General features: G+C 32.7%; 1 protein-coding gene across 2 annotated transcripts in view; it reads left to right on the top strand.

Annotated features, from left to right (window-relative positions):
- LOC123692883 (rho GTPase-activating protein gacK) overlaps window positions 1–25,064 on the top strand; it is a 149,323-nt gene that overhangs the window by 1,166 nt on the left and 123,093 nt on the right. The gene's annotated exons all lie outside the window — the stretch shown is intronic.

Below are 25,064 nucleotides of genomic sequence, written 5' to 3'. Positions count from 1 at the left end.
ACGTTTTTCGTTTGGCCTCGATCGCCACCTTTGTATTTCATATCGGATTTAAGTTTTCATTTCATAACTGTATTTCGTTCTGCTTCTTGCTCTCGTTTTATTAGCCTTTGCCATATTACTATTATATTATTTATAATATACGATTATATATCTGATCCGGATATTTTATGAGTTCTCTTCGACATTAAATTGAAAATCACTTATAAAATGTTTAATTGCTTTGAAAGATAGAGTTAATTAAACTCTATAGAATCATTAAGAAAAAGTTATAGAACTAGTCGTGCGACTCCAAAGCGGAATTCGTTACGGCTTCGATATCACTTACAATACATTGATTATATTATTATTAGAAGTTATATAAAATTGTAACATTGTTGTTTACAATTACATTGTGACTGTAAAATTATTCTTCCTTAATTCGAGAATAAGCTTAAACTTTCTCAAATTTATTTGTATTATAATAAAAAATGTCTCTGATTATTGTAAAGTACACAAAGTTATATATTGTAATTAATGATTAGAAGTTGATAGACAACAAATAAGACAACCAGCAGGTATTTGATTAGTGAATTTTTATTTCACTTTAAATCCCAGCTGTTTGTTTCTAATCTGCAAAAATCTCGTTTTTTATTCCAACGGTAAGACAGTATAACAATTGTTTAAAAATACATGTCAATCAGCAATCTGACGTGGTTATCGCGATGGTGTAACTGAGTGTAAAAGATGTCGAGATAGCGCTCAAACATGTGAATTTTTACAGTTAACCGATTCGAATATTATTTGCGGAAGTAAGATTTTACTGCTGTTATTTAACTCTTAATGATTCATATAAGTATAGGAATTGGAGTACGCATTGCTAGTAAAAGGAAGTTCAACTGTTTTTGTGTATAAATGAAGTTAGTAAATGATTAATCGTCACGCTCCTTTTTCTACGATCGAATTGATAGAAAATAAACATTGTGTACCGAATTCCGCTAATTTAGTTAACGCAAGAAAAACTTTTTAATTGAAAAAATAAATATTACAAAAACACAGAATGTAAAATTTTCCATCGTAGTCTTCATTTTATAAATTACAATAATCTTCATTAGATACCTTTCAGAAAAAATCTTATATATACTTAGTTACAATTTTGTAAAAATATAACTATGACCTAACACAATTCATGCAATACATCCTACCAATAAGGCTTCTTTTAAAAACTGAATGCAATGAGTTCCTAATTGAAAAGGTCATGAGCAAGAACAATGGTCCTTTCAGACGCTGATATTACCGACGAATCTGCTGGAGCTTATATTTTGCAAAATGTTGAAAAAATCTCGACATTTAAAATCTTCATTCATTGCACAATAAGGAAAACAGCATCAGTCGTGAAGAGGTGTTTCTAATAAGTTGTGCAGAGATTTATCTATACTATTATTTCTATTGTACAAATGCTCAAACTAACTTTGTTTAGAAAGCCGTGTCAGAATGGAAGGAACGAAACTGAATGCCTTAAATTTGGGTAATTTTTGGAAAGGGAATGTCTTTCTGAAATTTCCGGATTTTACGAAAAACAAAGGCGAGAGCTTTTTATGTACACGCATTGTCTTACGCCACAAGAACCTCCACATATTGCAGATGTGAATGACGCTCTCATCACAGTTCGTACGAAATCATGCCACGACTTCTAAAGAACTTGCTTTGTATGAGAATTTTGAAATGTTTTCGCCTGATTACCCATCTATGGATTCCGAATTCATTTCCAAAACTAACACGCATCTATTATGGTGCCTATCTATGTAATCAATAGGCAGTAAAGTCTTATATAGATTCTCTAAATTGTTCTAAGGTCTAAATCCAGTTCACGATTGAGCAACTCAATAATCCTTTTGTCACTCGTTACAATACCCACTTGTTTATGTTCAAATTGCTTCAACTAAACGTGTTGTATCTTAATATGCCGATTTGTCATGACGCAATTGTCAAATTGTTAAAGCTTAGCATAATATTACTGGCTATTCAGTGCGATCAAATATTGATCGACCTTGTGCTTATTATAGCACTTGCAAGCGTTAAGAAACATGTGTCGTTTGTGACAAGTTGTTCCATCAGAGAGCATGCCTTGACATAATATGTGATATTAATGTGATTTCGGTTTCCCATTGTTTGGCGAATGTAACAATTTCGATGATTGATACTTCTGGCTTGGATGTATTTAATACGTAGTAATTACCGACTGACATGACATTGACTGTATTTGTACAGCTTTTAAGATATTTTTGTCATTCTTCGCGCCATTCACAGTACACAGTAAATGCAAGTAAAATAATTTCTGCCGTTCCATTCTGCTATAAAAGAGGTTTAAATACTGTTTGCATACAGTTGTTGAGTGTGAAAGAAATATTGCAAAAGCTTATTAAAGTAAACATTTCAAATGAAAACACGCGTATTTCCATTGAATGTCAATTGAATATTAATATTTCATTTACAGTTTAAACGCTGAATAGAGCTCTTAAACGCGCGTAAAAATATTAATGACTTGCAAAAGAATTTCACGGTAGAATGGCCGTAACGTAGGCTTTATGCCTCATTATTGTCAAACATGTGTGGCCTTCAAATCCTAGGTTCTATTTAAATGTCGTAAATATTGACTGACCATGTGTCAAGGGGCTTCTTACTTGAGACTCGAAAACTTGGAGGTCACAGTAATGAAATGGTTGAGTTAAATATATGCTTTTAACGTTATTAAACTCATTACACTGGTCGTAATTTAGTGAGAAGCTGTATTAATAATTATTTCACTACTAATACATTCAGTAAATAATAATAATTATTATTGAATAAATGATATATTGTGATAGACGGCTTTAGTCAATGATGGTGAAATTGTTTTTAATTGGTGAAAGTGTAAAGTTTCGTCCGGTCCATAGCCAAAACAATGAACACAATAAGCACATTCATTTTCATCACACGATTGTCACACTTCTTAATTGTAAATAATTTAAATTTTTCTTTTAATTAATATTCACATTAAGATCGAGGGTTTTTACTTCAACGAAATTAAAATGAGACGTAGTTAATATGACTTTAGGCCACATTCTTATGATCTTGAATTTGCATTTAATTATACTTCCTTTTAAATCTGAATGTTTCATTTGGGTTCTTATTTCCCTATTTGGAAGAAAACGTTGGGTGTATCTACACGTCATTATTCATCAGCAATTTTGAAATTGTCATAAGTATTTTTATTTCCGCGGAAAAACAGAACATACTTTATTAAGTACGTACTTACTAATTCAAAGACGTTTCTTATGAAATTTTACTCAACTTCACCTTCAATATCCTTAATGCACGATTAGTTTCTATGTAACCTTTATCGTTATTAAAATTTATAATTCTGGCATTACCTCTGATGCAACGTTAATGATAAAAGCAATTTGTTTTTAATCGATTTTGCATTTGCAATGATTGAAGGTCAGTACCAAGTCATCTATTGAAGGCTGATCCGCCACAGCCTTCTTGTTTGGGGTTGAAATTCTCACGCCTCCTCCAATTTAGATCAGGGTTCGATTTGTAACCTTAATTAATGTTTTAATTTGCCGTAGTACCGCTAATTGTGAGTGCAATGGTATTGTTTTAGTTTCCTTCGTCTGTTTAATTATGTTCTGGGTAAGTTGATTAGCGCTTTCCTGCACTGGAAAGGAGGTCGTAAGGGCCAGGTCAATTTCTTGTGCATACAAAGATTGCATCATTAGTGCATACGGTAACCTTCATGCTTTCGGTGACTCAGCTTTTATTGGTGTGATGCAGACATTTTTGTATGTATACTAAGTGGAAATATGCGACTGATTCGGGATTTTATGGTTTTTCTACAACCATCAGAAATATTACATATTATTGAAATATCACCAACGTTTATAGCAGCTCCAAAAGACTTAAAGTGCATTAAGTTTGACCTTAAATTTTTTTTGTGGCTTATAAATTTCATCTAAGTACTTATTCCATTCCATTTATTGTGTTGATGTGTTAGTCACGATATGTAGAGTCTCTATGAAAATTTTAAATTAGAAACAGATGATGTTCAAACCTAATTAAATTGTTTCATAAACTGCGCTGAAAATACATGATAATATCTCAATCGATAGTCTAAGAAACATAGCATCTATATGAAATGTCTTACAAAATCCTCGGGGCTAGAACATGAAATAGCTGTTTACGAGCTAACCCATTTTGCAAGAAACATCACTGATGACCATATTTGGACAAAATGACACTGTTAACCGAATAAAGCGAAGCACGTATATGATGGTAGGAAAATATGAGACACTAATTGATGCTTTATGCATGGAAATAACATAAATATTTAGTCATAGCGATACGTGAAGCAGGAATACAAATGAATGACGAGATAGTAGGAAAGCAGTAAGATTTTTTTTAATTTAAAGGACTTTAATCTGAAACAAAAGTCAGGACACTGCTGGTGTTAAATGATAGCAGTGTCCTGACTGACTTATTGGGGAGTCCCACCGATCTAATGCTTTACAAAAAGAGAGGTGCAACAGGTCGTACATAAACTAGATTTAAACAAAGCTCCAGGCTATGATCTTATAACGGCAAAAACGCTCAGAGAACTACCAGATGTCGGTATTACATTCCTAACACAAATATTCAATGCTATACTGCGTCGTGAGTTCATTCCTGAACAATGGAAAACAGCCGAAGTAATACTTATTCTCAAACCTGGAAAGGAGCCGGATAAAGTAACATCGTATCGCCCCATAAGCCTGCTGCCCATACCATCTAAAGTTTTTGAAACTCTTCTAATGAAAAGACTCCTACCTGAAATAAATAAATTACAAGTAATACCCTCACATCAGTTCGGATTTCGTGTGGCGCACGGAACAATTGAACAAGTTCACCGGCTCGTTGAAAAGATTAATACCGCATTTGAGAAGAAATTATACTGCTCGGCAGCCTTCCTCGACATCTCACAAGCATTCGACCGGGTATGGCATGAAGGTCTGATGTATAAAATACTTAAAATACTTCCATCCAGATTTTATTTATTGTTAAAATCATACCTAACTCAACGTCACTTCTACGTAAAGGTGGGAGACGAAAGATCCGATATACACGACATCAAAGCGGGTGTTCCACAGGGAAGCGTAATGGGTCCCATGTTATACCTTATATACACATATGACCTACCTGTAACTACGAATGTACTTGTGGGAACTTTCGCAGACGATACTGCACTGTTGGCTACTCACGAAAACCCTGTAATTGCGTCCAATATTCTGCAACGGAATCTAAATGAGATGTCACAGTGGCTACGAGATTGGCGCATCAAGGCTAACGAGGTCAAATCGGCTCATATGACCTTTACTCTTAGACACAACTCTTGCCCTCCTGTTAAATTAAACAATATACAAATACCCCAATGCGAAGTAGTGCGATACTTGGGTGTACACATGGATAGAAAACTTACTTGGAAAACACACATTTTTAATAAAAGGAAATCTCTTGGGCTACAACTTAGGAAGATGTACTGGCTACTGTCGCGCAAGTCCGTCCTGTCGCTGGATAACAAGCTACTCCTTTACAAATGCATACTGAAGCCTATGTGGACGTATGGAATTGAGCTATGGGGCACGGCATCAAACTCCAATTTGGAAATCCTGCAACGGTTCCAATCAAAAATGCTGCGGATGATAACAGATGCCCCGTGGTATGTCACAAATAACCAACTACATCGTGACCTGAATATACCCCTAGTGAAACAGGAGATCTCCGCAAGGCTGAAAAGCTACGCAAAACGTTTAAAAAACCATCCAAACGCACTTGCCTGTAATCTGATGGATACGGAAATCCGACATTTTAAAAGAATTAAAAGAAAGGCCCCTCAAGACCTCATAATATGAGGTCTTAGCATAATATAATGGATTGGTCATTGGACTAATACCATTCAAGTCATTTATTTTACCTTCATAACCTCTAGCTAAATGCCTATTTTCAGGCAGATTGCAAGAAAAACCAGATATTAAAAAAAAAAAAAAAAAAAACTTATTGGGGAGAATTTTTAAGAGCAATTTTTATTTACATAGAGGGACAATTGAAAATTGCGAAATTGTTGAATTATTAAGGTTTGAGTCAAATTAAAATTAATTCCTTAATTTAGTAGCAGTATATTCAGTTTTTGATCACGATTTAATAAAAATAACTTGCGAGCGATTTCTCACTCAAATTAAAATCTGCTTAACCTGTCACAGTTGGGAAACAAGTAATTAAGCTTTCAGTACATTACATCATATTTAATTTTAAGAAATGACCTAATAATAATGTAGACGTGGGCAAGGTCAGTGCTTGTACAAAATGAGTACAATGCTCATTGTTTTCACTTAGTCTTAGATTTTAACAATGACTCTATCTTTAACAATCAGCTAGTTTCGATTCGTCGATAAATTATGTTCTTATATTGTAAATAAGATTGTTGTATTGAAATTTCTGTTAATTTTTGGTCTGTTATGTTAAGGTGCTTGAGACTTGAGCATGGTTATTTTATATCTACCATTGGTTTCTTTTTATCAATACAATATTGATACCAAAACTAAGTAATTACCTTCTTTTAAGAATTAAACGCTTTATAATTTTCAAGGTACCTTAGGAACATAAATATGAATATGTTTCATCCTCTTCGAAGAAATTAATTTATCTTTTATTTAATTTCTAAATTGACATGACAGACTGTCGTTTAAATGTTCAATTAAATAAATGATTTTTATATTAATTAGTTAATGTTACAATGTCGTAATAAAAAAAACCCTTTTCATAATATCATTATGATGGATTATTTATCTCACTGGATTATATCAAATGTAAAATACATGTTATGTAAATCCGGCATGTGTAATATACTTGCTAAATAGTTTGCGGAATATTGCTTTAATTATTTCACAAATTACATTTATTTTAAGACAATTCTCTATTATAGAACCTCACCTCGATGATAAACATAACAAAGATTTAATTTTAAGTAGAACAGATTACAGATGACTACTTACGAGTAGGCAAATTATAAAACTAACAGTACATATATCCGAATAAATATTTTATCTAATAATTTGTTTTAAAACAATAATACAAATGAAAATTTATAGTACACTGACCTTATCAATGTTAAAAATAAACATTTCTAGTTAAATCTTCAATCATAAGTTAATTGATTTTAAGAATAAAATTTTACAATAGTCATACACAAGAGACAACACATAGTAAAACAGTTTTTTCAACGACAGCATATAATTACCATTAATTTACCTATAAAACACATAAATGGTTATATTTTAAACCGTTATGTCAATGGACAACAACAAATAAAGGTAGGTAATGATGTTTGCTCATCAGGATATATTTGTTTCGAACAAACAATCCAGACAACGGGAATATATGAATTGTATGAATGTTGTATGCATGTCGTGGCCATATCGTAGATTTGCTCATTTCATGAAATGGCCAACATAGTTTGATCAGATCGTTAAATCGTCAACGTTTCACGATTTGGTCATCGACATTTGGCCAGATCGTATAAAATATCTTAGAGAGTCCATAAAACATTAAAAAATTCAGAATATTTTAAGAACTTGTTTATTGTCATTAAAGTTAGTGCCGCGGTAGCGCCGCGGGCGAATACCAGAAGCGAATGGTTTTTTCAATAGAAAACAGTTAGGTTAGCCCCCCTAGCCAAGTGGTTTTCTTTTAGCGTAGCGTTCAATAGAATAGACTACGAATGTATGAGATTGACGTAAGCTGTAGATACGTTTGTCTACAGCTTACGTCAATCTCATACATTCGTAGTCTATTCTATTGAACGCTACGCTAACAGAAAGCCACTTGGCTAGGGGGGCTGGTTAGGTTAGACTTTAATAAACAACGCACGAGCCGAGCGAGCAAAGCGAGCGTGCCGCGGCAGCGGCCGGCGAGTGCCAGAAGCGAATCGCTTTTTAAAAAAGAAACAAAAATGGTCGCATTTCGTGAAATGGCCATCCACGTTTGGCCAGATCGACGATCTGGCCAAATGTGGATGACCAAATCGTGAAACGTTGACGATTTAACGATCTGGCCAAACTAAATTGGCCATTTCATGAAATGAGCAAATCTACGATATGGCCACGACATGCACATTATATAGGTATGTTCGTAAAGGTCTAGTACATTCTCGAAAGTTCTAGCAAATTCTATCGAAACAAATCACTAGATTTCATTAGAATTAGTTAAGTCATCTACAAACGTAACCGTTAAAAGTGAAAACAGGTCTGTTACACTTTCATTTCTGATTTGAATCGTTTTCAATATCAAGGTCGTTTAGTGTTTGATGAAGATTAATAGAGGGTTCGAAATCTGTCAAATAAACCGATCAATTTATTCTTAGTATTCCTATTTAACAGATAAACATTTGATTTAAGTAATATTAATTGATTTAAGTTGTTTTGTATATAAATTCTAGCATGAATAAATTTTGTTGTTGTTCGAAAAGTACGTTCATATTTCATTAGAATATTTCTTCAATCCTTGAACGCCCTATGGCATTCTGAAGAGAAATATTAAAGTTAGATCCAATTACGCTCCGAATTTAGAACCTCCATTGTTTTGGACCCGCCGGTTAATAAAAACAAGTCGGCGAAGCTTATTTTATGTCTAGAGAAATGAAGCGAAACAAGTGTAATCTCTTGAGATAAGTTCTTAATTGATATCGAATCATTTTCACGCATTTTTATTAGTTCGCTATTGATTAAATAACTAAAAAGCAAATACATTCTTAAATAGGGTTAAAAGGAAAAAGCTTGAAGCAGTTTTCCTTCAAACATTACATAATTAGTATTTACGTGAGTGCATATCGTCTATCTAAAACAAATATTTAATATATCAACCGTGGGGAAGGAAAGTTTTCCTATCTTTGTGATAACGCTATCAAAGAGGCTCCTTTGTGAAATGCACTCAGCTAATATTTGTATTGCAAGTGAAATAAGCCGCGCTTATGCAAAGAAGAGAATAAAGAACTTTTAGTTTGAACTGCCTTGCTGTCTTGGATTTCTTATCTAGGAACTTAGGATCTAATAAGTTGTGGGTTTTTCCAAGCGGACATTGATATATCTTGTTTTGTATTACTTTATCAAACGAACTGACATCACCATTACAAATCTATTTTACAAGTTAAATAATATAAGAGCTCCATATTTAGTTTTTTTTTAATGAATAAATACCAAAGTAGTGACCCAAACACTATCTCGGCTCAATTAATAATCTATGCAGAATCGAATACCAATTTATCAATCGAAACAAATGAATGTAGCCTTGTCTGTGATTGCAACGACCAAGACTTTACATACATACGTACATTTAATCTATAATATAAAAATGAATCCCAAAATGTGTTGGTAAGCGCATAACTTGAGAACGGCTTAACCGATTTCGTTATTTCTTTTTTTATAATATTGAAGTTGAAGTTCTAGGATGGTTCTTATGTAGAGAAAACGTGAATATGTACCACGGGCGAAGCCGGGGCGGACCGCTAGTCTGTTAATAAAACTATATTGATAATAATATTTCCGAAGAATCTTTCCAAACATCCTGTGATTGACATTTCAAGTATTTATAAGCTATTAACGCAACTATCAATTTACTTAAAATATAGGAAAATTGCTTTTAATTTTTAGTTTTATAGCACTCAATAAAAATCTGAATTTAATTTTTATGATCATTTTAGCAAAAGCTTTTAGATGCAGCCTCTAGACTGTATAACACAATCAATTTTTACCGTTTATTCCATTTAAAAATAACTAAAAATAGCTTTCAATTTCTGTTTTCAATTTTAGAATTTAGTTTGTAACTAATACATGAAGTATGATTGAAAAAATATGCTCCATCATATAGAATTACCTCATTTTAAATTGGACAATATATTTTTTGTTTTTGTAGCAAACACATATAAAACTAATTTTACCCAATAAAGTAAATGACTAATAGTAAAATCTAAGTCATTAAGCTTCAATATCGTTTTACTTAGAATATCGTTCTAAGCGAGTTATCAAACCCACGGTTTTCACAGTGATTCAGACATGGATCAAAATATCGAAAGTGACTCAGGGGTTAATTTCTAAGAGATATGAGGGTGTGGGGATGATTCGTGACACATCTGTTTCTCTGATCGATTTTTATTTACGGACTAGTAGCATATTAGTATCAAGCACAATCAAAATAATACTTTTCTTATAAGCCTGAGCATTGAACACAAAACAGTAAAATCCTAATGTAAATACGATAAGGAGTGCGTTTTTTTTATCACTTTTATAATTAAATATTGATTTGCGGAACTAATAATGTAATTTTTTTGCTCTTATCACAGATAAGTAATTTTATTCATTACGCTCATTAAGGAATTGAAAACTATTAGTCTATTAATCAGTGCATACAAGGACAATTGTGAATGAACAATATAACTAATAATTTTCTCATAATAAACAATATTTAGGCAATGTTCCAATTAAGTATACACAAGATACAAAATTATACAATTTAGACTTATGCTCATTAATTATCTGTGGCCATTGAATTGTAATTTGCAAGTGCAATAAATTATATATGACTGGCTTTACAGGCATTTAAAATTGCAAAAGCGATTTTGAATAAAAGCAAGTCCCGGTGCCAGGAGCGGATTGATATCAATTCGCCTAAGGGTTGAATAATTATAGACAATATTATGTACATTAAATTGAAACCAGTTTGAGTTAATAAGCCTTTTAAATTATGATTAGGTGTTAAATAAATCTATTACTTAACCCATGTAAAAAATATGGAGATGTCTGAGAATGAAAAGAATAATAAATTATTAATTTAATGATAAAATCGTAACATTTTTTATGCAAGAGTTTCGAACCTGGAACTCCAAGTGCGGCCCTGTCAGCTACAGGTTACTTTCTTGGTAAAGTCCGGATTTATCTGTTTATGGAGAGAGATTGTGGTGGGTAACGTTTGGATTAATAATAGTGACTATTATCAATTCATTACTAGTGAAACGATTTGAATACCTTATAGATAATTCAGTATTTTATCCTTGTGATGTAATTACAATGTAAGTTCGGGTGTAACACTCGATGTTTAGATATTTAAGTCGTCTATGACAACACGAGATATTTTCTCAAATCTCTTAGAAGAATTCGTTTATTAATGGGATTTGTCAATTATATGAATATTTTATCCTCTCTGTTTGTTTCCTATCTTAAAAGTAATGAACATCAACTTTGTAATGGAATATCATGCTACAGTAAATAATCAAAGGTGCTATAAAATAATAGTAGTAGTTTATACCAGGGACATGGCCATCCATCCCCGAAAAAATTTAAAAACATCATAAAATCAAGACAACTCAGTCTTACATTTTGTACCGAATATACTCGTAAACTAGAGGAGTTCCGATCAATATCATTAGTAACTCAGAGACGGGACCCCTGTCTAGCTGTCAATCTCCTAACTCAATCAGACAGAAACAAAAAGTTAGGGCACGCACACACTGATCCTGAAACGAACTTTGTAAAAGCACGATCTATCGAACAGACTTTAAGAATTTGGAATCGAATCTATTAAATCTTGAACATTTCTCGGTTTATTCTCATTGCAGGTTGTATATCATCATCATTATCAAAAAATATTTAGAGGTATTCAAATGCCGGAATTACTGCTATGGAAGATTTTTTACAACAGTGTTTCGATTGTATTTAGAATTTTTGTGTTTAAAATTTAAATATGAAAACATATAAGTATCTTCTAGTATTTGACGTAGAGTCAGTAACTAGAATATTCTGATACTTTTTTTTACAAATTTTCGTATTCTAAAATTAGAATATTAATAATATAATAGCGTTTGCTGATACATTTTTCACCTCTTTCCTAAAAAATCGACTAACTTCTTACCGATCTTATAATATCAGTTACATAATCCCTTAAGCTATTCCTTAGCGTGTGTCTTCATCCCCACGATTAGCGAGTGTGGATTGGCAGCTGTCAGACCGTGGTTGCGTTTTGTGGTAATGGAATACGAACAAGGGGATATATTGAGGGAAAAATGTTGTGAATGTCAAGACTTATTAGAGAAAAGAAGGATAGAGTTTTTTATTCAATGAGCTTTTAAGTTATTAAAATTATTGCAAAAAAAAGTGAGGTTGAAACGAAGTTGGATGAGTGTATTTTAGTGGCAATGCTTATTTTATAGTTTAATATTATTGGTCAAATAATAAAAAACAGAATTTGAAATTATATGATAATATAAAATGAAATAAAGTTTTCATTATTAATTAATTTGTTACAACCTGAAAAAACTTACAATTTCATGATGCCCGATAAGAGACAGTTTGTAGGACAATTATTTTGAAAGCAATGATGAAACATTTTGTGTCTAAACCAACTAAGCTGCCTTTTAATTAGTTTTTGTAAACAGTAGTAAAACAACCTTCTAGATGATATCATTTCACGTAACTCAATCTCGTATACATGATATAGTAAATCAATCTTCGCTTCTTGAGTGGCAACTGGCAGTTTCTATCCGGCCAATTCCTACTTTAACCGTGACGCTTTCATTTATTTGAATAATGACCAGCTATAGAGGAAAAGAATCGCATCACGTGTTTTTAGGTTCTATACAATTGTGAAACACGGCTACTGTGTTTATTTTGCCTTTATTTCTAACTAGCTTCCGCCCGCGACTCCGTCCGCGCGGATGTCGGTCTTAGCGTGGATGGTTTATTTCTCCATTTTGAGTAACTCTGACAATGACATCTTATAAATATCTATAGGACCCAAATACGGCTAGGCCTATAATAATACGCAACGTGTGTTCGCGGTTCTACAGAACAACGTCTATGGATAAAACTGAAAAATTAAGATTAATTTTTTTTCTACGTATTTTTCCAGGATAAAAAGTATCCTATTTTACGCACAGGATAATAAGGTATAATTATACCAAGTTTCATCGAAATCGAACCGGTAGTTTTCACGTGATGTCTTCACATACAGACAGACAGACAAAATTTTTTTTTAATCACATATTTGGGTTTGGTATCGATCCAGTAACACCCCCTGCTATTTATTTTTTCAATATTTTCAATGTACAGAATTGACCCTTCTACAGATTTATTATATACTAGCTGTGCCCGCGACTTCGTCCGCGTGGAATAGCGACTGCATAGTAGTTACTACTTTACATACAATTATTTAGTAAACACGTACTACCATAAACAATTCATAGAATTGTTAATAGAATTTATTACTAATCTAAGCTAAAAAACTTACGTACTTTCCGGAAATCCGGGGCATTTTCCGGGGATATCCGGAAAATGCCTGTAAAATATCTGGAAAATCCCCCGGAAAATGTGTGAAAATGTCCGGGAAATACCCGGAAAATATCCGGAAAATGCGTGAAAATGTTCGGGAAAAGCGTGGAAAATGCCTGAAAAATTGCCGGAAAATGCCAGGGAAATGTCTGGAAAATATCCGGAAAAAGCGTGGAAAATGCTTGGAAAATCCCCGGAAAATGCATGAGAGATGCCCAGAAAATGCCCGGAAAATATTCAAAAAATGCGTGAAAATGTCCGGAAAAGGCGTGGAAAATGCCTGGAAAATTCCCGAAAAATGTCTGGAAAATGCCTGGAAAATCCCCGGAAAATGCGTGAAAATGACCGGACAAAGCGTGGAAAAAGCCTGGAAAATCTCCGTAAAATGTCAGGGAAATGTCAGGGAAATGTTCAGAAAATGCCTGGAAAATATCTAGAAAATATCCGGAAAATGCGTGAAAATGTCCGGAAAAAACGTGGAAAATGCCTAGAAATCCCCGGAAAAATGTCAGGGAATGTCCGGAAAATGCTTGGGAAATGCCTGGGAAATATCTGGAAAATATCCGGAAAAAGCGTGGAAAATGCATGGAAAATCCCCGGAAATTTCCTGGGAATTACCCAGAAAATTCCCGGAAAATATCTGGAAAACGCGTGAAAATGTCCGGAAAAGCGTGGAAAATGCCTGGATAATCTCCGGAAAATATCAGGGAAATGTCAGGAAAATGCCTGGGAAATGCCTGGAAAATATCTGGAAAATATCCGGAAAATATCCGGAAAATGCGTGAAATGGTCCGGAAAAGGCGTGGAAAATGCCTGGAAAATATCCGGAAAATGCGTGAAAATGTCCGGAAAAAGCGTGGAAAATGCCACTTCAAATTTGCGAAGTAATTAAAGCAGACAACCAAAAAAAGAAAAAGAAAGCTAAAATCTTTCATATTAAATGTATATGGGATATTCATATTTCATATTATGTACTTAATGTATGGGAGGGTTTAAAGATATTTTTTTTTGATATTTCTCGATTTATTTAAAAAAAATGATTACGGCCATTATTAGGTTAAGTACTTTCGATATCAGTTTAAAGTTTTTTGTTATCTGTAATACTTACAAAAAAAAATCGCCTGTGCACACTGAACGATTACACCTTGTACATGAATGCCTTAGCAAATGTTCGCCGTGATTATTTAAATGATCATAATTTTTTTTATTAATGAACCAATTGACATGAATTAAACACTAAATGACAAAAAAAATTAACTACAGTTTTGGGTTCGGGATCAATTTAATAATTACACCTGCTAATATTTTTTTACATATTTTCATTGTATAAAATCGTAACATAATTTCCTTTATGTATTGTTCTATTAACACATAGATAATATCTTCCCAAGGTACTAAATTTTAATAAAAAAGTTGTTTTTGTTATTTATATCTGAAAAAGAGTATTTATATTAGACAGAAATAAACATAAAATTTTTATAAGTTTTATGGAAGCTGAATGTAATGCAAATGGGCAAATATAAAAGTAAAATTAGGTATTTAAAATAAATAAATGAAACAATTACTACCAATTACAGAAAAACTTCTTTTTCGGTTGAAAATTCCTGGATCATGAGTATAATTCTTTATCTCTTACCTTGGGCAGTCTGGAAGAGATCGCTAGTAAGCGATAAGACCGCCTTATGTACATACCGTGTTAATCCATTTGGTATGATTGTAAATATTTTACTTGGTGTGGTACGTATATTACCACACCAATTGATAAATAATATGTACTCTGATCCCAGTACGATCTGTACCGCGATAGCCATAACGATAATAAAACAATCAGATGACAGTAAAGCACGATTAAAAATCATACTTGTACAGTAGTTGTGAGTGCAATATTTACGTTTCAAAATAACATTTTTTTTGGTACTAAAACGTAGGTAGATTCTCACGCACGCACGCTGATACGTGGTTGGCTGCCCCTTTTCTCATTCCCGAAAAATATCCTCTAAAATTACCCAAGATTCTTCCAATGATTGTACCATACGTTGGAAATTAACTTTAGTCAACAATTGACCACGCGCCAGGATACTTATTTCTACTACATCCTCACGCAAATCGTTAATTTTTATGAACATTGAATCTGTAAATAAAAAAAAATGAAAAGATTACTTTACCTAATTTTATTAAAAAGCTACTAACAAATAAAATTCTACCAAGAACTAAAGTGACCTTCTTTGGGCGTTTAATATAGTTTTGTAAAAGTTATACATAAAAATAAAATTTCATCATTTTCTTATTTTGTCGTAACTTCAATTCTAATTAAAAACATGAGTCTAACTATATAATTAATTAATAAAGAATAAATATAAAAGCTACAACTTACCTTTTGCGGGAACGCAAGAAGCATTTTTAAAATGTCACAATTAACTGTTAATAGTGTCTTGTTTGACATCAAATAATAAACATCTACCCTCACTTGTAAAATTTTATTTAGTTTATTCACATAAAATATAAGCACCTGAAGTGGACTCTGGGAAGACATGGGTTAAAAAGTTAAATAAATAAGTACAATTAAAAACCCCACCAACATCATATTATTTAATTTTTAATTATAAATTTGCAAGAAGCGTTAAACATGTAAATTGATTTGATTTTAATGAAGTCTCATAGATGGCGCTGTTTCAAATTTGTCTTTATACTACTAAGATTCATTAAACTGTTTCTCTGCCAAAATTACGTAAATGACGTAGTTTTTATAGTGTAAAGCTAGATAATAGCGTGGCTTACCCAAAAACAACATTTAAACATGAGTCTTTAGATTGTACGCTGTGTAATACACGGAATACGTTAGAAAAATAAAGGTTCACAGCTCCTCCCCCGGAGGTGATAGCATGATAATGTGTATATAAAAGCCTCACCCGACCTGTTAGTAATATTCATGCAAAATTTGAAGTCAATCTATGCGGTACTTTTCGAGATTAGCTCGGACAAATATACAGACAAACAGACAAACAGACAAACCGACAAACAGACAAACAGACAAAAATTCTAAAAACTATGTTTTTGGCTTCTATATCGATTATAGATCATGGATTATGTATTCTTTTAAAAAAATATTCAATGTACAGTTTTGACTTTCCTACGATTTTATTATATGTATAGATTGTATAGATGTTTGTTATAATGTTGCATTCAACACCGGGAAAGTCAACATTTGACAATTGCGATTTCAAATCCCGTATGAAGTACAATTTTGTATAAATGTTTTTTTTTTGCAAAAGCTAGCGTTTGCTTTATTTTATAAATCTTAGAAGTCAAAAAGATATACAAGCCTCGACCTTTTCTAGATATAAAATTTCTTTCCACACGAAACTATACCTAAAACTTCTTTGGAATAAATAACTACAGTTATATTTAATTCGAATTCGTTATAAATGCATTTAGAGTACTCCCATTATTCTAAATAAACGACAAATTAGAGAGAGCACATTAAGCTCGCCCAGCATCCCATATCTCAAAGTTAAGTGAATATTATATAACACCTTTTTGTAACAAAATAAAGTGGGACCATCTATTTTCTAATAACGTTCATTACCGTTATCTTATAATTGATTGTGGTGATATAATGTACAATATTCATCTGCGATTTGAGACGGTCGTTCAGAAAGATAACCTACGAAAATATCGGACATTCTAACGCGTACTAGGGTTAAAAGCTTTGCAGAGGCAGTAAAGCTTTGCATATATATAGATGAATGAAAACAAACTCTTTGTTCTTTTAGGACTTATGACGGATTCAGTATCTAAAATGGTATTTTATTTATAATTATTAATTTATATATCATATTCTTCGTATTATATAATCAAATTGATGTTTTTTAATATAATAATCGTGATACGCAACATCTACTAGTAACTTCTAATGTCGAGCATAACAAGTGTATTAAATTAATAATTATTCAGTTATTTACACAGAAAAGAAATTACAATTATATCAATTCGACACCATAGACACGTGATAGAAACTAACAAAATTCAACCGTTCTCCGTTTTGAACGAATCGAAAGTATAAGCGCTAAACGAACGAATATAAACACGTCAATAAATGTATTATAAAACGGCACTAAACCTAGATCAGGTATTCACGTAACATCCATTGTCGGCAGTTAGGAAACGTGTTAATGAGATCGCCGATTTGACTGATACAATGCTAGGAGAAAGCTTAAGGACAGCTCACAGCACATCAAAATAAACTATCTGAGACTTGGTGCGAGGTGCAAGGAAATAAACGAAAGGAAAATTGTGGAGTTGTTAAGGAAATTCTAATATTCTAAAGTAACGATAAATTCTATGAAGTTAACTTATTCAATAACTTTTGTTATGTATATGTACGAGAGAAAAGATTTAACTTGTTTAAAAAAAAACAATTATAAACAACTATCGTTTATGATTGGTAACGACATCGTAATATATTACATTATTTTATAGCTTTTGCAAACTTCGCTTTTAAGTTAAAATGATCACTTAAATATTAACATTTCCCTTCAAGTTTGCATATCATAGGAAAGCAGAACTATGCTTGTTAGAAACTACGAGTAGAAATGCAATCCATTCGTTTCTTGATGACAGTTAAATCTTATGGAATAGATTCGATTTGTTTTTCACGGTTTAATTTTACCGATTGCTATTCGGAGATTTTGTGTGGTCTTTATTCTTTGTCTGAAGATTTAAGAAGAAATGAAAATTTCTATCCAAGAAACCAGAAAATAAAAAGTTAGCAAAATGCAAAAAAAAGTCTAGAATACAGATGATTCGATTAAATCAAGAGAAGTAATAAAGTTTACAGACGTTTGAAGAAATATAACGGCAATCAAAAAGATATCTCAGTATGGAACTAAACTGATGTACTCGCATTATAGGTTTATTATCTAGTCTGAATGGTGAGATCCTCAGACGTAGTTAACGGATATTGGTTAGCACTTAAAAGTTTCCTAGACTTGAGAGTTAGTACCGTTGTTTGGCTTCCAAGCTCTTTAGTGGAGAGGGAAGTTGGTTCCGTTAATAATCTTGTGGTGATATGGTGTGTTTTCAGAACTGCGCACTTGGCTTTTAGTGTTTGTGCTCATTTAACTCTTGACTTGTACGTCGTTTTACGGTATCTAGTTATTAATTTATTCCTAAGTAAGTTATTACATGGTTTCTGATAAATGTAAATTTGCGTTCTTTTACATAAATTGGATTTTTACTTGGACATCTAAACGATGAGAGACGGAGTAGAATTTAAAACTAAAACCTTGATAAATTCTGAGTTCCTTTTATTTTAGTAGGCTATGTTTACCCATTTCAAATACTCATGTTAGTACACGACCATGTCCTTTAGAAACAGGAAATCTAGCTTCAGTCAACATTACATCACACGAACAGACCTCTTGAAGCCATCAAATTTTTAAAGGTTATAAAGTCATACTCATGACACATTTATCTACGTCCTCGCTATCGCATTGACAATTCACAAACCGGCTGTGGATCTCGCCTTTTTTAGATATAAATCTACCAAATGTAACATCGCTTGAATTACGTCAACCTCTGACATTGTGTGGCACCTTGAGAACTATTCGTGGAAACATCACGGAACTAAGATTGGGCAATGAAATAGTTATGGCGAATTAAGTGTACTAGCAGTTATAATTAGACATGCTTTGGATGCTTTAGTATTTCTTAAAATGCATATTCTTGAAAATTTTCTAGTAGAAGAGCTTCAAATATTGAAATTAAGGTGGACTCTTCAACGTATAAAAGTATTTGTACTTAAAAATAAAACTACCAGAACGTACGTAAGTAACTCTACATAACGTAAGGTTTCTAAAGTGTTACAGATTTTTGTCAAAAGACCCTCTATCGTTTCATTGGATGAAAGTGCACTTGTATATTTATCCAATATGTACATATTATAATTGAGAAAGCCTAGCACAGGAACAGTAAACACGTCTGATTGGCGCCATATAACTCGCCTGCATTATGCGTTCACCTTTACCTTAAATATAACAACTCATAAACTCTATTTCCTGCTGTTAACTCAATTCTAACGTGCACAACAAATAATTTGTATTCAAAACTGCACCATAAGATTATTAGCGCAAACAATAACGGATTTCCATAGCAATGTAACTGGATAGGGCTGACAAGGCTACGCTATTTACGGGCTGGTGCACATTAGGAAGATTGCTGCGTTTTATTTTATTAGATAGATGCAAATAATGATCAAGGAATTATTTAATTGAAAAAAAGTGATATTCAAATGAAACAGAGTTGAAAGTTATGTTTATATTTATATGTGACTAATAAATTGAATACAGTATGAACTTTGAGTTTTAGCTACTGTACTAATCGTTACTTAAATCGTTACTACGTTACTGAAAAAATGTATTATATACAGTCATGTATTTCTATTAATTCGATAGGGATTTATATACAGGTAAACCTTCCTTAAAAACAGTGAGCCCTCAACAATCTTTTACAAAAAAATATACCGGTCGAATTGAGAACCTCCTCCTTTTTTGAAGTCGGTTAAAAACATTTTAGATGGACACACTACATTATCTATAGATTAATATACAAATGCAATAATTAAGAAACATATAAAATCAATTGACGCCTATTGTATCATAATTACCATTGTGATATCGTAATGAATTTAATCGTTGCGACGCATCCTAATGTGCGATAACCTTAAGTTCCGTATAGTACCGTCAGCTTTAAATTCTGCTCTGTCATCTGTTATGGGAGATTGAATTCTTTGAATAAATTACATAATCAGCTAGTTACTACGCCTTTAACACAGTTGACAGATATGTACTATGAGTTATCAAAATAGTTGTTTGTGTGTGTTGGCATTATTCTATTTAAATATATGATGAATGGAAGATTGCTTCGTATGTATTTCTTCGTTTGGAATTACTTAGTTATCTACGAATAGTTATTTTTGATTTCCATTTGGAATAAACCATACGATCTATATTAATTCTTTATTAATATAATAATCTATATCTATATATTACGAGCAAATCTATTCAGTCGGAATTATAATAGGAAGAGGAATCCTTTTCAATTAAGGCCTGACCACACACTGTTCATATAATTAAAGCTAGCCTTCTATTGATTTACACGTCAGGATGACGTTTCAAAAACACTAACCCCATTGTAGAGATCAAAACAATAAAGATGAGGCAACAAAGTATTAGGCAAGTCTTGTATAGAATAGCTAATTGGCGTACGTTTGCCGGGTTCGATTCTCGGGTCAAGCAAGGCATCTGACTTCACCATATATAGACAAGATACCACTTGGTAATGTGAATATGCCAATTACGAACTATTGTTCACTTCAATACTAAGGTTTTTGAGATTTATTGAACGCTATGGTGGAAATGTCTTGGGATCTATCGGTTTCTATTGCCTTATTATGAGATGACTTCGCCTTTCTGTTTGACTCTCAAGTTAAAGGGCTTGGTGTAATGATGCGGTGAAATTTCGAGAATTATACTGAAATAACTGATACTTAAGTATTTACAAAATGTATATATTGCTAGGAACGTAGCTGAGATATAAAAAATAAATTTAAATAACAAATTAATAACAAATACATTAGCTATGATGTGATAAATATTGGGATATTACCCAATTTGTGTTATCTAAAGTGCATCACGTTTTATCTACCGGTGTCCTCATTAAGTGCTTAACACATTACGATATAACTTCAATTTGCTTACAATTTATTTCAATTTGTGTGCCTCTTTAAGTTCTGATAAATGCCGACACTACTGTGGGTGCTATAAGAGATAAAATTACAATAAACTTTATATTATCTATCGTATAAATGGAAATTAATAATGTTGACTAATAGTTAAAATATAGGAATACAGTATTATTTTTTATCCATCCTCAGTATCATTTATCTATACTCAATATTATAAAGCTGAAGAGTTTGTTTGTTTGAACGCGCTAATCTCGGGAACTACTTGTCCGATTTGAAAAATTCTTTCGGTGTTAGAGCCCTTTTATCGAGGAAGGTTATAGGCTATATATCATCACACTACGACCAACAGGAGTGGAGCCACGGAGGTGAAACCGCGCGGAACAGCTAGTTATGTAATATAGCCTGATTGATGCAATAATTAATTAATTGCAATGTAATTAAATTTACTGCAACCTATTCTTGTATCATATATAGCGATATACCGCGAATATGTCGCGTTTAATATCAAACCTACATAATAATAATGTATAACGATCGTAATTACATCATAGTAATTAATTTGTTAAAATATGTACTGGAATTTAATTGCTCTAAAATTAATGGGAAAAAGTATAGCCATTTGTTTTTATATCTTTAGTTTTAGTTACGGAAGTGAGTTTTGCAAATAACGATTAAGGCATTAAACGTATTTTAAAACTTACAAAAATGGCCTGAAAGTTGTATAATAATACTTTTAAACTTCATTTACATTAACGGTAAAGTTTTGATCAGGTCAAAAAGGCTTACTTCTATACACAATATTTTCCTTGATTAAAGTTCATTAAAATTACTTCATCGACCCTTTTCACATCTGTTTGCAAATATTTAATGGTAAATTGTAAAATTAAAAACCAATTAATCACTTAAGAAATACCTATGAAATAATAAAACACAACGAAATAAAAGTATGTACATATATTAGTTTTAAATGGGATATAGGTTATGGCTGACTATCAAGACCTTTCAGAGTTAATCCGGGATCCGTAGGGTCCGTAAGTAGTAAGGTAGAGTAAGGTTCAGTTCAAGGAGACGATCCATCTAAGATGTTTTAACAATAACTCATTAACATGCTTTTTACGGCTACAAATTAGAGAACATAAGTTTCCAGATATAGCTTAGTAACCTTATACCCTACGTAGGAAGACACCTATTCGGTAGATTGTCATTCTATGGTGTACTATGTACCTTGTAGATTATAGATAACCTTGCTTGCCCTAACTCAGAGCTACGCGTCAACAATTAAGCGCTATTATATAATTTTGAGCACGTACTTATCTGAATATTTGAGTTAAGATGTAGCCGTGCAAATCGTAGATACTGCTGATTTTATCTGGGGATTCTTGCTAATTATCGTATGTTGTTTGTAAATAAAATAAGCGCTTCTTTTTCACAATACTGTGTGTAATTAAAAAGAATAGGTTACAATCTCCAATAGAAATTAATGTAAGTATTTTTGGACACTTTAACTTTATACGGATGGATGAATTTCGGTCTATCAATTTTGATAAGACTGTATATGAACTCATTACATTCATGTACAAGTACGCATTAGCATGTAATGTACGCTATTATTATTATTCGCAACTATAATAAGATAATATCTGAATATTTCGATAAAACAAATGAGTTTTATTTCCTGTTTTGCATCTCTACGTAACATGCAAACAGAATTTCATTTTCAAAGGCATATGCATTTTAAATAAATGGAAATGTGTTGCCATAATACGGAGCCGACAAAACCTACTGCAATACATCAAAATAGTCATCCAAAACCGACCTTGACAGCAAACACCCATTTTTCATTTGTACCGTAACGCCCCTATACAGGCTTTGGGAATAAAATCCATTTATACCTCACTGTAAAGAATGCGACACGATATATCGTCACACGTTGCATGACGGATACAAAAATACAATTTATGCACAATCTATGCATAACTGACATTTAATGAAAGTGTAATATTACGATGTATTTACATCTTCCTATAAAAGTACGTGACATGAGAGTTTTCACTTATAAAACATAATTTTATGCGCTTCAAGTTTTTCCTGAAATAACATATTTTGTTTATTCATCCGAGATTTATTGCGGAATCGCTAACCACATAATATTCACAAGTGATAACTGCGTTAAAAACAACCGACTTCAAACTTGCACTTGCAAAATTTACAAATACCTACAGACAAAAATGCTCATAAAATAAAAACTACTGGGCCTATCCGAATAAAATTTTTATGGGACCAATTCGACACCATCCCGCATCGAACAAAAAAAGAATCACGTAAATCGGTTCAGAAACCTCGGAGTAATCGGTGTACATACATAAAAAAAAAAAAAAAAAATATATACCGGCCGAATTGATAACCTCCTCCTTTTTTTTGAAGTCGGTTAAAAAACATTAAGGAGTTAATTAAACTGATTATTTTTCGGATTTAAAACTTTTTACGAATGATCAGATAAATTAAAAGTTATTAGTTACTTACTTTACTGCTAACTATGAAAATAAGGGTTAAATTATTCACTGGTATTTACTTAACTCTATTTTTTAACAATTGTATGAAAACTTAGCGCAGTGTTTTTTTACAGACGGCATTGCAATCGCAGTTGCATACAATAGCCGTATTTTTTATAAATATGCTCCCGTTTGAACTTTATAAAATTAGCATATTTTAAGTAGTTTCAATGGTAATCTAACAATTGTTATTCCGAAGTTACACCAAGAGTCATAACACGTACCTAGCGCACACTAAAAGTTTTGCGTTTCTGGCCAACCATAAAGGTTTGAATTTCGAATGTTATATTTTTTTAACATATGAAGTCTCATAAGTTGAGGAAAAAAAAATTTGGCGGGAAGCGCTTGTAAATTTTTTTTTATCTCAAGTTGAAGTTCGTTGTCCGTAGCAAAAACGGAACTAACACGAAACAATTTTAGGGCGATGATTTTTGATGATTTTAAAAGTTCGCTTTCTCCGAAAGCTTGCACTGCTCGCCTTCAAAATACTTTTGGGAGGGAAGCACCTTATTTGAGCACTGTAAGGCATTGATATGCTGAATTTCATCGCGGTCGTATTTCTCTCCATGATGAAATTCGTGAAGGTCGACCCTCAACTGCGATCACGGAGGAAAATATGGCTACCGTCGGACGACTAATTTAAGAAAATTGCCATTTCACTTATTAGGAGATTCGAGGACATTTGGAGATTGGTATGAGCCAAATTCAGAAAATTTTACATGAACATTGAAAGTTAGGAAGCTTGGTTGCCGGTGGATTGCTCCCAAACTCACTCCAGAACAAAAACGACATCGAGTAGATTGGTGTTAAGAAATGCTATTAAGGTACAATTACGGACATTCTACTGCCGTGTATAATATCGTGACAGGATATGTAATATGAATACATGGTTATATTCCAGAAAGAAAACACCAATATTCTTTATGGGTGTTTGAAAGTGACAGCAAACCAACCAAATTGAGGCAGGCGATAAGGGTCGGCAAACAAATGATTGCATTATTTTTCTCTAAGACGAATCCTGTCCGCACTATCCCACTTGAGTAACAAAAGACTCAAAGCCGAGTGATACACCACTATTTGTTTGCCCAATATCTTAGAAAAAATAAGAGAAAAGCGACCTAGAAGTCGCATCTTGTTGCACCATGACAGTGCTTCGGCGCACACCGCGAACAAAATAAAGTCATTTTTGGCTTCTGAAAACATAGAGCACGTGACCCATGCCACACGCAGTCCCAACCTAGTACCTTGCGATCTCTTGCTTTTCCCAAAAATCTATGATTCAATGAGTGGTTCGACATTTACGTGGCCAGAAGAGACCGTGGTTGCTTTCAAACAGCACGCAGAAAACATACCCTCGGACCAATGGTCCTCATGTTCCCAGAAATGGTTTGAACGGATGAAAAA

The sequence above is a fragment of the Colias croceus genome, chromosome 6, assembly GCF_905220415.1.
Source record: "Colias croceus chromosome 6, ilColCroc2.1".
NCBI lineage: Eukaryota > Metazoa > Arthropoda > Insecta > Lepidoptera > Pieridae > Colias > Colias croceus.
This window is presented reverse-complemented; position numbering and strand designations above follow the sequence as displayed.